This window comes from Pistacia vera, unplaced genomic scaffold, assembly GCF_008641045.1.
Source record: "Pistacia vera cultivar Batoury unplaced genomic scaffold, PisVer_v2 Contig52, whole genome shotgun sequence".
NCBI lineage: Eukaryota > Viridiplantae > Streptophyta > Magnoliopsida > Sapindales > Anacardiaceae > Pistacia > Pistacia vera.
This window is the reverse complement of record NW_022196357.1, coordinates 1,010,740-1,025,649: the sequence shown is the minus strand read 5'-3', so window position 1 is coordinate 1,025,649 and position 14,910 is coordinate 1,010,740.

The following is a 14,910-nucleotide window of genomic DNA, read 5'->3' as shown; positions in this document are numbered from 1 at the left end:
CTGGCTCTTCTCTACACTAGTCACTAATCCAGAAAACTTAGCAAAATAATCCAAGGCCGATTTGGTCAAGCTAACAGAGGAAGCATCTGCTCTACAAAACACCATCAAATCATCCGCAAAACACAAATAAGTAATAGCTGCCTGCCTACATCTCCAATGATAATGAAAACCAGGGCTGTGAGAGGTTTCTCGAAAAATACTAGCTAACCCCTCCACAGCCAACACAAAAAGGTAAGGAGAAAGAGGGTCCCCCTGCCGCACACCCCGGGAGGACCTAAAAAAACCATGAAGCTCTCTGTTTAGGGCAACAGAGAAATACAGTGTAGAGATACATATCATGATCCACCTCACCATACGCTCAGGAAAACCCACAGTACGCAATCCCAAAAGGATGAAATCCCAACTCACAGTATCAAAAGCTTTCCGAATATCAACTTTAAGGGCATATCGAGGTGAAGTACCCCCAAGAAGATAATTCCGCAAAAGCTCCTGAGTTAGCAGAATACTATCAGAAATCCTTTGACCTGGAAAAAAAGCTGACTGGGAAACCCCAATAATATCCGGAAGCACTACTTTAAACCGATTCACAATCACCTTAGAAATGCACTTGAAAAGTACATTACAACAAGATATCGGCCTAAAGTCTGTCATACGACTCGGGCTTTCCACCTTAGGAACCAAAGCAATCCTAGTGGCATTAACACATCTTGGAATTTCATTAGTAGCAAAAAAATGTCTCATTGCATCTCTAAAATATGTACCAATAATATCCCATGCCCGCTTAAAAAACAAAGATGTGAATCCATCCAGGCCCAAGGCTTTATCATCTGGGATAGAGAATAATGCATTCCTAAACTCATCATCAGTGATAGTAGCATTCAATAGAGAAATTATATCAGGAGAAATGCGGCCAGAAAAATACCTGGAAGCCTCTGCAATCTGAGGTTGACTAGGGGCAGTAAGAAGATCCTGAAAAAAACCCATTGCCAAACTCCCTAAACCTTGACTGTCAGTAATATGAGTACCATTCCCATCATGGATGCGGTTCCAAACCTGCCTATGGATCAACGACTTATGAAAGAACTTAGTATTCTGATCCCCTTAGTGCAACCACTGAACACGAGACCGCTGCTTAAAGAAAGCCTCCTTATCTCAACAAAGACTGAAATACTGGTTGGCAAGGTTCCTCTCCTCAGAGATACACTCAGTAGAAAAGGAGTCCCCATCCAAATTTCCCTGGGCTGTTGCCCACTGAGCCCGAGCCTCAATTACCTTGCTGGAGATATGACTGGAAACCCTAATATGTAAAGCTTTTAGCTTCCGTTTCACTAACCCCAATTTTTGCGTAAGACAGAACATAGGATTGCCTACAATAGGCTCATCCCAAACTGCCTGAACAATATGCCTAAAATTTGCATGATCAGCCCAAAAATTTAGAAATTTAAAAAGGGATGGTACCTTACCATAGCGGGGACCAAACCAAGCGACAATTGAGCTATGATCTGAAACATCTCGAGGTCAGAACTCTAAAACTGTGCTCGGTAGATCAAGGAACCAAGAAAGTGATGCAAAGACCTAATCGAGCTTCCGTAAAATAATCCCATCGCCCTGTTGACCGTTATGCCAAGTATACCGAAGCCCAGTAAAAGGAACCCCAATCAACTCAGCATCATGGATACATTGGCCAAAATCATCCATATAACCCTACCATGCAGGATCACCACCCACTCTGTCAGAGGCTCCCAAGATGGCATTAAAATCACCCAACACAAGCCATGGCAGCCCCTTTGAACCAAACACTGTCGACTGATCCCTAAGGAAATCCCACAAATTATGGCGATTCCCAGGGTCATTATAACCATACCCAAAATTAATCCCAGATGAGAACCCCTCAGAAACATGAGTAACCCTGCAAGTAATCTCCTGAAGAGAGCAATGAAGACTATGCATAGAGTAAAGAGAAGAGTCCCAACATACCAGAACACGGCAAGCAATAGAATCTGTCGCGTTATACAGAAACTGCCACGAAGGACAAACAGACAAGACCACTGACTATAAATGAGACTGCTCAACCTTAGTCTCCAACAAACCAGTCAAACCCAAAGAAAAGTCAGAAATCCAATTCTGCACAGCGCATTGTTTCGAGAAGCCGTTAAGGCCTCTAATATTCCAACTCCCTATCATTGGAATTGGGATAGAAACAAGCTAAGAAATCACTTGAGCCGAAGCCCCCGCTTTCCCCGACCTATCCCCTTTGCCAGGGGTGGTCGCGCCCGGCGAGTTGGAAAAAAAACACTTGAAAAAAACCAATTTTTCCCCCCCTCCCTAAACCCTAAACCTTAAACCCAACTTTTTTTTTTGGATAAGGTAAGTATGTAAAAGGCCAAAAATGACTACGAGGGGCATACCCAAGAGATGAGATGAAATCTCAGTCAAAACCGTGGGAAAACCCCAAGTCATGAACAGCAAAAAAGAGAGCACGCAGGCTCCCCACAAAGCAAAGAAGTGCCATAAATAAAAAGCCACAAACCGGCATAAAAGGACGCAGCTCACCACAACCACAAGCACACCGGCAAAAGAGCACGCAGGCTCACCAAAACACAGCCACAAACCGCACAAAAGAGCACGCAGGTTCCTTACAAAGCTAATCAGGAAGATGCCATATCACACGGAGCTGAGTCGAGATCCGTACTTAGGTGCTAGACCCAAATGCCCGAACTAGATCACAAATAGCTAAGACATATTCTCGGCGAGCTACAATGCTGACGACAGCGCAATTATTCCGTTCAAACCAGGAAATAAACTGTGGTGAAAACACACGCGGAAAAAGGTGGCTGAAGTCACCTTTTCATCGATGCAAGCTAGCCCTAAGCAGAGGGAGCCAGGAGAGAGTAGGCCATGTAGAAAGCGTCCTGGTAGTGACCTCTGCCAACATAACTGAAAGTCACAGCTGAAAAACAAATGTCATGGTCTCTGTAGCTGATCTGCACAAAACACATCGGAGGACGTAATGACACCATGAAGCTACCGATCCTGGTGTGAAGCCGACAAGAGAAGCGAGCCAGAGAATGAAAGAGTGAGTGGAATATGCCCGGAGAAACCACAAGATGATATATCAGTTCACCTCTGTTTGTCTCGCAACACTTCAGGCTGAATCAATAAAGAACTCAATGGTGGCCTTCCACACAAGATGGTCAGATGACTCGTGAAGGCTGCACTGTAATAGAGTCCCAAATATCTGAAAGTCTGCCTGCCCAAGAAAGTCCCACACCTCCCGAATAATGTTTGAAACCAGCATCCCAGCAACCAGTGGAAGTCAAGGTTCTAAAAGGGAGCAAGTCACACAGAGCCCTGCGGAACCATGATCTGCCATAACATGGTGTCCCTACCATCTCCAATACAAGTCACAATAAGACCCCGACAAACCCTGCTAAGTAAAATCTTCCCCAAGCCCATGAAGCCCAGAATGTACTCGGATATGCCAAAAGGACCGACCACGGAGGAGAACCGAACGGCCCAAGAAGACCTATAGAAGAACTATCAGTAAGTAGCCTCCAAACGTGTTGGAATAGCCGCCCTATTCCAATCTTGATCTCTTAATCCCAGGCCACCCTCCGTCAATGATACAAACAGAGACCATGCAACCTTAGCACCAAATGGACAAGAGAAGTACCCTTCCAGAAAAGGGCCAAAATACTCTCAATCCGTCTAACGGTAGCTGCGGCAAAAGAAACATGGAGAACCAAATAACCTTATGGAGAAAAGTCCGACTTTATAAACTGTAGTCGCCTACATAGTTCAAAGACTATCCAAGAAGAGTCAGAAATCCAATTCCGCACAGCGCGTTGTTTCGAGAAGCCATTAAGGCCTCTAATATTCCAACTCCCTATCATTGGAATTGGGATAGAAACAAGCTAAGAAATCACTTGAGCCGAAGCCCCCGCTTTCCCCGAACTATACCCTTTGCCAGGGGTGGCAAGGAAACTGATCCAGATAAGGTGGCATCTGGTGTTTGGAGATCATCACTATGCAAAACAAGCGAGGCAAACCTGTTGGAAGAGGTAGATTGCCTACTCCCAGAACTCATAAAGGACTGAGTGTTTTCTGTGCAATTTATAAATCCCATAATACGGTCTTGCTCATCCTCAATAAGAAAAGGGGAATTAGGTTCCGACCCCGATTCAAAGCCAGAAAATTCACCTCTGCAAGCACGAACAGTCTGCTGATACGGGACCAAAGCCAAAAAAGCATCCCCAACTCTAACTGTACTGGGAACTGAAACTGTAGATGGCACTAAAACATCCCTCTCCATCCCCCGGTCTCTCTCCCTAATGAGATCAATAGTGGCTGGTTGATTCAAAGGCTCGCAGTTCTCAGATTGCACTGCTTTCCCTGGTGCCTTTTGGAAACTAGTAACTATCTTATTCTTACCCTAAGCTATAGCTGCAGTAGGTACCTCTGGCTAGTGACAAACATGACCAAAAACACAGCATTTAGGGCACCTCTTAGGGGTCCACTCATATTCCACTGTAATCTAAATAGGCTCTGCAGATAACCGGCACTAAAATTCAATATGACGTCTCAGAGGCTTTGTAGCATCTAGCTTAACACAGACCCGAGCATAATCCAAACGGGTCTGCTCTGATGTTGTCTTATCACTAGACAACGGTCGACCTAACATAGAGGAAACCATGCAGAGTCCTTTGTGGGACCATAAAGGATAAGGCAAACCATGCAAACGAGCCCATATCGGAACTTTAGAGATGCGGCTTTTATCAAAAGTAAACTGAGCATGCCATTGTTGCAGAATAATACACTTACCCCCAAACATCCACGGCCCTCTCTCAAGGATTGAATGCACTGCATCCTTATCCCTAAATCTGAAAATGTAGAAGCCAGTACCTGTGGACATAACATCTTCCAACCCCACAGCTTCCCATGCACGGAAAGCAATTGAGCGAACAGCATGAAATGGCATAGAATACCCGGGGAAATAACCCACAATACAGCAAAGCCATTCAACATCATTGTCATCAATAACATCATCTGGTTTATGTAAGATGTCATCCTTAATATCAAGGTCCACAGCTTCAAGGGTGAAATAGGACCCGACCTCTGTCACTCTAACCTTGTCCGCCTAAGAGGAGGACACTTTTGATGTGCTCTTTCCCATACTTTCCTGCTCTTTTGGCTTAGGGACTGGCTTTTTTTCACGGGGCTCAGAAGACACCCAATTAAGCTTGAAAAGCTTCGTGGACTTCGGCATTTTTAGGCCATGAAAAGATTGCAAGGTTGAACCTGCAATATCATTAGAATCAAACTCAAGAAAACCAAAGGAAGAGTTTTTGTGATGAAAAACCTTGGCTACTTGAAACGCCACATTTGAGAAAACGGATAACAAATACTTGTCATCCATCCATGGCTCCAAATCCCCAATCCACAAAGATTTCCTCGAATTCCCAAAAGTTTGTGGCTGCTGGGAGCTGGTTGAGATAGTGTTTAATGTTTTGGCTTGGGTTGGGGCCGGCACGGTGTTATTTTGGTGTGAGGGGTTTCGTTCGGACATTTTGTCGAACACTTGGTAGCAGGAAAAAAAGGTGTGATTTTGGTGAGTTTCAGAGTTTGTAAGAGCGGGGATTTGTGAATCAGTTGTTGGGGTGAAAAGGTTTTGGTGTTGGAAAGTGGAATGTGGTCGGGAGGGCTAAAAGGGAAGGGCTGGGCACTGGGCATGCTGGGGCGCTGGCCGCTGGTCGCGTGCACTGCGCGCTTGGCAGCTGGCCGCACTCGGGGGACTGTAACGCTTGCCTACAGACTTTTGTCGAACACCTTGCGTGCACGATCAAAACTCGACCAGAATGCAACCAAATTTTCAACAAATCTGCAAAATCAAAACCCAGCAAGAAATTAAGAAGAAAAAACTGCAGAAAATCCAAAAAAATCACACCAAAACAGGTTCACGGAATGGCATAAAAACTCAACCCAAACCGCACATTCCCGCAAAAAAACAGTGGGTTTTTCCAGCAACTAGAGGTCAACAAGATGCAGAAAGATGTGGAGATTGTCGATCTTGCCCGAATGAGTCAGTATTGGCTCTCCATTGCAATTCTCGATTTAAAATTCCCACTGCGAAGAAAATCCAGATGTGCAGTTTTTGTCAAATTCGACGGACAAATCCCACCGACCAGGACCTCTAAACCGGGCAGTGACAGAACGACTAGAAAGAAGGTTGAACAAGCTTTCCAGAGATGGTTGGATCACCAAATTTCGATGCCGGACGCGCTGGGAATAAGCCGGCAAAGTACCGGCAGCGTCCACGAGTTGAGAAAAAAAACACTTGAAAAAAATTCCAATTTTTCCCCCCCTCCCTAAACCCTAAACCTTAAACCCTAAACTTTTTTTTTTTGGATAAGGTAAGTATGTATAAAAGGCCAAAAATGTACACATACGAGGGGCATACCCCAAGAGGATGACTGATAAATCTCAGTCAAAAACCCGTGGGAAAACCCTCAAAGTCATGAACAGCAAAAAGAGAGCACGCAGGCTCCCCACAAAGCAAGAAGATGCCATAAATAAAAAAGCCACAAACCGGCATAAAAGAGGACGCAAGCTCACCACAAACACATAGCCACAAACCGGCATAAAAGAGCACGCAGGCTCACCAGAAACACAAAGCCACAAACCGGCACAAAAGAGCACGCAGGTTCCTTACAAAGCTAATCAGGAAGATGCCATATCACACGGAGCTGAGTCGAGATCCCGTACTTAGGTGCTAGACCCAAATGCCCGAACTAGATCACAAATAGCTAAGACAATATCTCTGCGAGAGCTACAATGCTGACGATACACGCAATTATTCCGTTCAAACCATAGGAAATAAACTGTGGTTGAAAGGACCAACCGGGAAAGAAGGTGGCTGAAGTCACCTTTTCATCGAAGATGCAAGCTAGCCCACTAGAGCAGAAGGAGCCAGGAGAGAGTAGGCCATGTAGAAAGCGTCCTGGTAGTGACCTCTTGCCAAACATAACTGGAAAAGTCACAGCTGAAAAACAAATGGTCATGGGTCTCTGTAGCTGATCTGCACAAAACACATCGGGAGGACGTAATGACACCATGAGAGCTAAGCCGATCCATGGTGTGAAGCCGACTAAGAGAAGCGAGCCAGAGAATGAAAGAGTGAAGTAGAATATGCCCGGGAAACCACAAGAGATGATGAATCAAGTTCACATCTCGTTTGTCTTGCAACACATTCTAGGCTGAATCAATAAAGAAACGTCTAGATGGATGGCCCTTCCACACAAGATGGTCAGGATGACTCGTTGAAGGCTGCACTGTAATAGAGTCCCAAATATGCTGAAAGTCTGCACTGCCCGAAGGAAAGTCCCACAAACCATCCCGAATAATGTTTGAAACCTAAGCATCCCATGGCAAACTAGTGGAAGTCAAGGTTCTAAAAGGGAGCAAGTCACACAGAGGACCCTGCGGAAGCCAGTGATCTTGCCATAACATGGTGTCCCTACCATCTCCAATACAAGTCACAATAAGACCCCAGCACCAAACCCTGCTAAGTAAAATCTTCCTCCAAGCCCATGAAACCCCAGAAGTAACTCGGATATGCCAAAAGGACCGACCACGGAGGAGAACCGAACGAGCCCAAGAAGACCATATAGAAGAACTATCAGTAAGTAGCCTCCAAACGTGTTTGAGAATAGCCGCCCTATTCCAATCTTTGATCCTCTTAATCCCCAGGCCACCCTCCGTCAATGGATAGCAAACAGAAGACCATGCAACCTTAGCACCAGAATGGGACAAAGAAGTACCTTTCCAAAGAAATGAGGCCAAAATACTCTCAATCCGTCTAACTGTAGCTGCCGGCAAAAGAAACATGGAGGACCAATAAACCTGTATGGAGAAAAGTACCGACTTTATCAACTGTAGTCGGCCTACATAGGTCAAAGATGCCGACGTCCATAGCCTAATCCGAGATAGAATTCGCTCCAACAGAGGCCTACAATCAGAGTGTCGAAGGCGGGTAGAGATTAGAGGAACCCCTAGATATCTTACCGGTAACTGGCCCAACTGGAAACCCATGATAGACTGTAACCCAATCTGCTCCTCATCTGTAACTCCAGAAAGAAACAACTGGCTCTTCTCTGCATTAGTCACTAATCCAGAAACCTGAGCAAAATAATCCAAGGCCGATTTGATCAAGCTAACAGAGGAAGCATCTGCTCTACAAAACACCATCAAATCATCTGCAAAACACAAATGAGTAATAGCTGCCTGCCTACATCTCCAATGATACTGAAAACCAGGGCTGTGAGAGGTTTCCCGAAAAATACCATCTAACCCCTCCATAGCCAACACAAAAAGGTAAGGAGAAAGAGGGTCCCCCTACCGCACACCCCGGGAGGACCTAAAAAAACCATGAAGCTCTCCGTTCAGGGCAACAGAGAAATACGGTGTAGAGATACATGTCATGATCCACCTCACCATACGCTCAGGAAAACCCAGAGTACGAAATCCCAAAAGGATGAAATCCCAACTCACAGTATCAAAAGCTTTCCGAATATCAACTTTAAGGGCACATCGAGGTGAAGTACCCCCAAGATGATAATTCCGCAAAAGCTCCTGAGTCAGCAGAATATTATCAGAAATCCTTCAACTCGGGACAAAAGCTGATTGGGAAACCCCAATAATATCTGGAAGCACAACTTCAAACCGATTCACAATCACCTTAGAAATGCACTTGTAAAGTACATTACAACAAGATATCGGCCTAAAGTCCGTCATACGACTCGGGCTCTCCACCTTAGGAACCAAAGCAATCCTAGTGGCATTAACACATCTTGGCATTTCATTAGTAGCAAAAAAATGTCTCACTGCAGCTCTGAAATCTGTACCAATAATATCCCATGGCCGCTTAAAAAACAAAGATGTGAATCCATTCAGGCCTGGGGCTTTATCATCCGGGATAGAGAATAAAGCAATCCTAATCTCATCATTAGTGATAGGAGCAGTCAATGGAGAAATCATATCAGGAGAAATGCGGCCAGAAAAATACCTAGAAGCCTCTTCAATTTGAGGTTGACTAGGGGCGGCAAGAAGATCCTGAAAAAAACCCACCGCCAAACGCCCTAAACCCTGACTGACAGTAATATGAGTTACATTCCCATCAATCAAACCATGGATGTGGTTCCGAACCTGCCTATAGATCTACGACTTATGAAAGAACTTAATATTCTGATCCCCTAAGTGTAGCCACTGAACATGAGACTGCTGCTTAAAGAAAGCCTCCTCATCTCGACAAAGACTAAAATACTGGTTGGCAAGGTTCCTTTCCTTAGAGATACACTCAGTAGAAAACGGGTCCTGATCCAAATTTCCTTGAGTTGTTGCCCATTGAGCCCGAGCCTCAATTACCCTGTTGGAGATATGACTGGAAACCCTAATATGTAAAGCTTTGAGCTTCCGTTTCACTAACCCCAATTTCTACGTAAGACAGAATATAGGATTGCCAACAATAGGCTCATCCCAAACTACCTGAACAATATCCCTAAAATTTACATGATTAGCCCAAAAATTTAGAAATTTAAAAGGGGATGGTACCTTGCTACGGCGGGGACCAAACCGGATAACAATAGAGCTATGATCTGAAACATCCCGAGGTCGAATCTCTGAAACTGTGTTTGGTCGATCAAGGAGCCAAGAAAGTGATGCAAAGACCCAATCGAGCTTCTGCAAAATAATCCCATCACCCTATTGACCGTTATGCCAAGTATACCGAAGCCTAGTAAAAGGAACCCCAATCAAGTCAACATCATGGATACATTAGCCAAAATCATCCATATAACCATACCACGCAGGATCACCACCCACTCTGTTAGAGGCTCCCAAAATGGCATTAAAATCACCCAACACAAGCCACGGGAGCCCCTCTGAACCAAACACTGCCGACTGATCCGTAAGGAAATCCCACAGATTGCGGCGATTCCTAGGGTCATTAGAACCATACACAAAAGTAATCCGAAATGAGAACCCCTTAGAAACATGAGTAACCCTGCAAGTAATCTCCTGAAGAGAGCAATGAAGACTATGCACAGAGTAAAGAGAAGAGTCCCAACATACCAGAACACGGCAAGCAATAGATTCTGCCGCATTTGACAAAAACTGCCACGAAGGACAAACAGACGAGACCACCGACTGTAAATGAGACTGCTCAACCTTAGTCTCCAACAAACCAATCAAACCCAAAGAAGAGTCAGAAATCCAATTCCGCACAGCGCGTTGTTTCGAGAAACCGTTAAGGCCTCTGATATTCCAACTCCCTATCATTAGAATTGGGATAGAAACAAGCTAAGAAATCACTTGAGCCGAAGCCCTCGCTTTCCCCGACCTATCCCCTTTGCTAGGGGTGGCAAGGAAACTAATCCAGATAAGGTAGCATCTGGTGTCTGGAGATCGTCACTATGTAGAACAAGCGAGGCAAACCTATTGGAGGAGGTAGATTGCCTACTCCCAGAACTCATAAAGGACTGAGTGGTTTCTGTGCAATTTGTAAATCCCATAATACAGTCCTGCTTATCCTCAATAGGAAAAGGGGAATTAGGTTCCGACCCTGATTCAGAGCCAGAAAATTCACCTCTGCTAGCACGAACAGTCTGCTGATACGCGACCAGAGCAAAAGAATGATCCCTAACTCTAGCTGTACTCGGAACTGAAACTGTAGATGGCACTAAAACATCCCCCTCCGTCCCCCGCTCCCTCTCCCTAATGGGATCAATAGTGGCTGGCTGCCTCAAAGGCTCGCAGTTCTCAGATTGCACTGCTTTCCCTGGTGCATTCTAGAAACTAGTAACTATCTTATTCCTACCCTGAGCTATAGCCGCAGTAGGTACCACTGGTTGGTGACAAACATGACCAAAAACACAGCACTTAGGGCACCTCTTGGGGGTCCACTCATATTCCACTGTAATCTAAATGGGTTCCGTAGATAATCGGCACTGAAATTCAAACTGACGTCTCAGAGGCTTTGCTGCATCTAACTCAACACATACCCGAGCATAAATAAATAAAATTTAATTATTACAAGCCATTTAATAAAAGAATATTACAAATACTTTTGAGCATTTTGAAAACCAAATAATCTAATATTCATTCATCACATAAATAAATATTAAACATTCATACCAAATATAATAAACAATTATTTAAAGGCATGAATATAAACAATTATTTAAAATANTGATCTGAAACATCTCGAGGTCGGAACTCTGAAACTGTGCTTGGTCGATCAAGGAACCAAGAAAGTGATGCAAAGAGCCAATCGAGCTTTCGTAAAATAAACCCATCGCCCTGTTGACCGTTATGCGAAGTATATCGAAGCCCAGTAGAAGGAACCCCAATCAACTCAGCATCATGGATACATTGGCCAAAATCATCCATATAACCATACCACTCAGGATCACCACCCACTCTGTCAGAAGCTCCCAAGATGGCATTAAAATCACTCAACACAAGCCACGGGAGCCCCTCAGAATCAAACACTGCCGACTGATCCCTAAGGAAATCCCACAGATTGCGGCGATTCCCAGGGTCATTAGAACCATACACAAAAGTAATCCCAAATGAGAACCCCTCAGAAACATGAGTAACCCTGAAAGTAATCTCCTGAAGAGAGCAATGAAGATTATGCACAGAGTAAAGAGAAGAGTGCCAACATACCAGAACACGGCAAGCAATAGAATCTGTCGCATTCGATAAAAACTGCCATGAAGGACAAACAGACGAGACCACTTACTGTAAATGAGACTGCTTAACCTTAGTCTCCAACAAACCAATCAAACCCAAAGAAGAGTCAAAAATCCAATTCCGCACAGCGCGTTGTTTCGAGAAGCCGTTAAGGCCTCTAATATTCCAACTCCCTATCATTGGAATTGGGATAGAAACAAGCTAAGAAGTCACTTGAACCGAAGCCCCCGCTTTTCCCGACCTATCCCCTTTGCCAGGGGTGGCAAGGAAACTGATCCAGATAAGGTAGCATCTGGTGTCTGGAGATCATCAATATGCAAAACAAGCGAGGCATACCTGTTGGAAGAGGTAGATTGCCTACTCCTAGAACTCATAAAGGACTGAGTGTTTTCTGTGCAATTTGTAAATCCCATAATACGGTCTTGCTCGTCCTCAATAGGAAAGGGGGAATCGGGTTCTGACCCCGATTAAGAGCCAGAAAATTCACCTCTGCTAGCACGAACAGTCTGTTGATACGGGATCAAAGCCAAAGAAACATCCCCAACTCTAACTGTACTCGGAACTGAAACTGTAGATGGCACTAAAACATCCCTTTCTATCCCCTGGTCTCTCTCCCTGATGGGATCAATAGTGGCTGGCTGATTCAAAGGTTCACAGTTCTCGGATTGTACTGATTTCCCTGGTGCCTTCTGGAAACTAGTAACTATCTTATTCTTACCCTGAGCTGTGGCTGAAGTAGGTACCTCTGGCTGGTGACAAACATGGCCAAAAACACAGCATTTAGGGCACCTCTTAGGGGTCCACTCATATTCCACTGTAATCTGAATAGGCTCTGCAGATAACTGGCACTGAAATTCAATATGACGTCTCAAAGGCTTTGTAGCATCTAGCTCAACACATACCCGAGCATAATCCAAACGGGTCCGCTGTGATGTTGTCTTATCACTAGACAACGGTCGACCTAACATAGAGGAAACCATGCAGAGTCCTTTGTGGGACCACAAAGGATAAGGCAAACCATGCAAACGAGCCCATACCGGAACTCTAGAGAGCGGCTTTTATCAAAAGTAAACTGAGCATGCCATTGTTGCAGAATAATACACTTACCCCCAAACATCCAGGGCCCTCTCTCAAGGATTGAATGCACCGCATCCTCATCCCTAAATCTGAAAATGTAGAAGCCAGTACCTGTGGACATAACACTTCCAACCCCGCAGCTTCCCATGCACGGAAAGCAATTGAGCGGACAACATGAAATTGCATAGAATACCCCGGGAAATAACCCACAATACAGCGAAGCCATTCAACATCATTGTCATCAATAACATCATCCGGATATGTAAGATGTCATCCTTGATATCAAGGTCCACAGCTTCAAGGGTGAAATGGACCCGACCTCTGTCACTCTAACCTTGTCCCACCAAGGGGAGGACACTTTTGATGTGCTCTTCTCATATTTCCTGCTCTTTGGGTAGGGGCTGGCTTTTTTCACGGGGCTCAGAAGATGCCCAATTGAGCTTGAAGACCTTTTAGACTTCGGCATTTGTAAGCCAAACGATTGCAAAGACAAACCTGCAGTATCATTAGAATCAAAGTCAAGAAAACCAAAGGAAGAGTTTTTGTGATGAAAAACCTTGGCTCCTTGAATCGCCACATTTGAGGAAAACGGATAAAAGTACTTGTCACATCCATGGCTCCAAATCCCCAATCCATAAAGATTTTCTCGAATTCCCGGAAGGCTGGGAAGTGGTTGAGGTAGTGTTTACTGTTTTGGCTTGGGTTGGGGGCGGCACGGTGTTATTTGGGTGTGAGGGGTTTGGTTCGGACATTTTGTCGAAAACTTGGTGGGAGGAAAAAAAGTTGTGATTTTGGTGAGTTTAAGAGTTGTAAGAGCGGGGATTTGTGAATTAGGGTGTGGGGTGAAGAGGTTTTGGTGTTTGGGAAGTGGAATGTGGTCGGGAGGGCTAAAATGGGAGGGCTAGGTGCTGGGCGCGCTGGCCGCAGCGCGCGCGCGAGGGGACAGCAAGGCTTGCTGCAGCCTTTTGTCGAACACCTTGCGTGCACGATCAAACTTGATCAGAATGCAACCAAAATTTCCAGAAATATGCAAAATCAAACCCAGCAAGAAACCAAGAAGAAACCCTGCAAAAAATCACAAGAAATCACACCAAAACAGGTCCACCAAATGGCATACAAACCCAACCCAATCTGCACATTTCCGCGAAAAAACAGTGGGTTTTTTCGGCAACCAGAGGTCAACAAGGTGCAAAAGGATGTGGGGATTTTCGATCTTGCCCGGATGAGTCAGTATTGGCACTCCATTGCAATTCCCGAATGAAAAAACTCACTGCGAAGAAAATCCAGAAGTACAGTTTTTGCCAGATTCAACGGATAAATCCCGACGACCTGGACCTCCAAACCGAGCAGTGATGGAACGACTGGAAAGAGGGCTAAACAAGCTTTCCACAACAGGTTGGATCGCCGGATTCCGATGTCGGACGCGCCGGGAAAAAGCCGGCAAAGTAGCGGCAGCGACCACGAGTTGAGGGAAAAAATCTGGAAAAAAAGTCTACTTCTGCTTCTGTAATCATACCTTGACTCTTATTCACCATTCATAATGAACTTCAATATGAACACAATGGTGAAGTCTGTGTCATAGCTCCTAAATATGTTGAGGACTGCAGAGCAAGACTTGAAGAATTCCAAACCTATTTTACTAGTTATTGCTGGTAAAAGTAATGGTAAGGGAAAGAGAAAGGCCAAGGTCTTTCCCAAGTCTAAACCTAAAGGATATGATGCTTTTAAGCCTGAGGGTGGTATTGGGAAACGTGGGAAGATAGTTTGCTTCTATTGTGGCAAGCCTGACCACTAGAGAAAACACTGGAAGGCTTTCCTCGCAAGTAAGAGGAAGTCAGTTGCTTCTACTTCAAGTACGTACATGATTGAGATTAACTTCTCCCCTTCAACATCTTGGGTCATTGACATAGGATGTGGTACTCGCATTTGTACTAATGTGTAGGGACTAAGACACAGTAGATTGCTCGCTAAGGGAGAGGTGGATCTATAAGTTGGAAATGAAGCAGATATGGATGCATTAACTGTAGGGTTTTATTGTTTAACTTTGCCTACAAGCTTACTATTGGAACTAAATATTTGTTATTT